Source organism: Neophocaena asiaeorientalis, unplaced genomic scaffold (assembly GCF_003031525.2).
Source record: "Neophocaena asiaeorientalis asiaeorientalis breed wild unplaced genomic scaffold, Neophocaena_asiaeorientalis_V1.1 scaffold14, whole genome shotgun sequence".
Classification (NCBI taxonomy): Eukaryota; Metazoa; Chordata; class Mammalia; order Artiodactyla; family Phocoenidae; genus Neophocaena; species Neophocaena asiaeorientalis.
The window spans coordinates 5608332-5611331 of record NW_020175192.1 but is presented as its reverse complement, the minus strand read 5'-3'; positions in this window follow the sequence as shown (position 1 = coordinate 5611331).

Here is a 3000-nt window from a genome sequence, read left to right as displayed (position 1 = left end):
AGCTGGGCGGTGTTAGCTACTGCCGGCTCTGATTCTGTAAGTGTTTATAGTCTCTCATAGTCTTTCGAGAGAGACTATTTTCTTCTATAGCCGAGGAATGTAGCTCCTTGGAAAGCTTTTGCCTTCCTTGACTCTGCTAGAAGAATTAGGGCTGGGGGTCCTGTATCTACCACCAGCTATGGTTTGGGGGTGGACGTCTGTAAAGGTTCAGCTCAGAGAGGGCCAGGGAATCAAAATGAGAAAATCTTAAGGGGAAGTGAGGGAATTTCTTGGGGTGATTATTGAGAGTCCCTTCCTCCCCTAGAAATTATAGAGCACAGCAGTTAAAACCGGACTCTGGAATCCGGAGTTCCTGGTTCAAATCCTGGTTCCATCACTTCTGAGCTGTATATCCTTGGGCAAATTACTCTTAAGGTGCCTCTTCACCTCTTGTCTGTTAAAGCAGCCATCCTCACCCTGTTGTGAGGACAAAATGAGCTAATTCTTATAAAACATAGTCACAAGTGCCCAGCAGGCAACAAGCGCTCAGTAGACGCTAGCTGTCCTGTTGTGCAGGCTGTCCTGTGCTAACTCTGCCCTGCTCTGGGATCAGAGGGAGGGGACACCAACCATGGCCCCATTTTCCACTCTCAGCTGTCCCCAGTGGAGGGTCTGGTCAATCGTGGGGTAAGAGGCCGCAGCCACTCCTTGACAAAGGGGAATGGATCAGCTTTGAAGTTGGAGGCGAGACAGACGTTGGCAGCTAACACCCAGCAAAGGCCAACTCCTTTAGAGACAGCATAACGGATGTGAGTCCCCCCAGGCCCTTAAGGGGACAATTATGGTCTAGTAGAGTCAGGTCGGTTACACTTCTGTGCGAGATTGGACTAAAGCTTTTGGGAAGCCCCCCTCCCTTGCTTCAGGCAGGATTAATTCAGCCCATCCCTATATCGTGGTACCTTATCCATAATTCAACGAAGAGTTTATCACAGGCGATCAGGGCCAGGGTCATGCTTCCTAACCAGATGTCGTGAGGGTGGGAATTAAGCCTGAGTCATCCTTCTATTGCAAACAAACTTCAAAACGTGTAGCCACTTATTCATTCCACCCTGCATCTCTGAGGACAGATAACCAGGAAGGATTTTTATGCGAAAAGTTTTGAGTGGCTCAGACAAAAGAGCATTTTAAAAGGAGTCGGAGGAAAAGTTCCCAGCCCTGTCTCTTTATCTCTCAGCGATTTGGTTCCCTCACCCATGTTTGTAAAATGCGGAAGTAACCCCTGCTCCACTCACCTTCCTGGATGGGTATAGAGACCAAAAGTGACGACCAGCAGGACAGGACAGTGCTTTGTACATGTCTCCACCATGCACCTCATTCGCACCTGTGGGGAAGCATCGCCTCATTAAATGTCATTTGGCCTTGATTCAGCCTCAGAGAGCCGGTGTTTCAGTGGAATTCCTTTCTTTCCGTACTTAGAGTGGCTTCGTTTAGCAAAAAAGAAATGACGGGGAAGCTGTGTGACCCAGGCCAGAGGCCTCCTCTTCTCTTGTCTTTGAGAACTTCCCTGGCCTGTGAACAGGATGGTTGGGTGGCAGACTGGCCTGTGGGCCACAGCTCTGTGAGGACCCTTCCTAGGAATGCAGGCCCAGCCCCTGTGCCCGCCCTGAGGAGGGCTGCTGCTGGGGGAGGCCGGTCCCCTTCTTCCATTTGCAATCACTATTTATTTATCTTTGAAAATTGAAGGAACCAGAGCCTGCGACTGGGAGAGACTTGTGGAGCCAGGAGAAGCCAGCGTCTGGGCTCAGTGTCTGCCGCCCACGCAAGGGAAAGAAGCATTCCCAGAAAAGGGGGGTGGGGACCCGGTTGAAAGGCCACCGTGCTGGAAAACGTGCCACACACCCCAGCAGGGCCAAAGGCACAGAAAGAAGGTGGCAGTCACCGGAGGGACGACTTTGGTGGCCCAGTGAAGGATGGGGAACAAGAGCCCTGCCCAGGGATCCCTCAACCCGGGCAGCCTGCGTCTCCACAGCAAACGTGCTGTGGCATTAAGCGGCAGAAAAGGCCGCCTTCATGGGCAAACTGGGGAAGCAGATACACTGGGCCACACTTCACTGTTCCCTCTGTCCCCAGCCCGGTTCCCAACTTGCATTGCAGCCCATCTAAGACCCAAGGCAGTTTTCATCCCCATCCGAGTGCCCCCCATCACTCACTTATTCTCAGGCCACAACTTGCAGGCAGGAAGGGCCTCATTTTGACCCCCGAGATTAGATACCCCAGGATGTTAGGGGTTGTGTCCTTTGTCAGTGCTGTCGAGAACGGGCCCTCCTGACCCAGCGCTGTGCTCCTTCCACACCCAGCGGGAATCCCTGCTTTTCCCGCTGTGTTCCCCCCATTCCCACCTACCATCAAACACACACACACACACACACACACATACACACACACACACATACACACACACACACACACACACACACGGATGTGGAAAAGGTAGGCAGCCAGATCTGGAAGGCCTGCCTCGGCCTTTGACCCCTCCTTGGCCGAATGACATGCTCTCCCCACTGGGCGAGGTCACCCAGAGGGTCTGAGCCTCCTTAGCCTCCTCCTTGTCTCCTGCAGTGGCTGGAGCAGGGCTGTGAGAGTGAGCCCCGGCTTCCAGACTGGCCCATCAGGTCAGGGGGTCAAGGGAAGCCGAGTCTCAGCAGCCTCAGAGCGGTGAACGAAGTTCAATACAAAACATGGGCATCTCTGGCCAAGCCCGCGGGTCAATGAAAGCCCCAGAAGCATCGGGAGGTGCAGGCTGGACGGCACGAGTGAGGGAGGGTTTTGTGGAAAGTGATGGCGGTTGGCCTTGAGGTCTGAGGTGGGTTATGGAGAGGAAGATTCCTGGGTGGGGGGAGAGAGGCGCGAGGGAGAAGTCTAGGCTCAGGGCGGGTGCCGGGGACACGCGGGGCCTCCAGCCGGCTGGCCCGCTCTTACTCCGAGGAGGGCAGCGGCCTGGCTGCGCATCGGGAGGCGCTA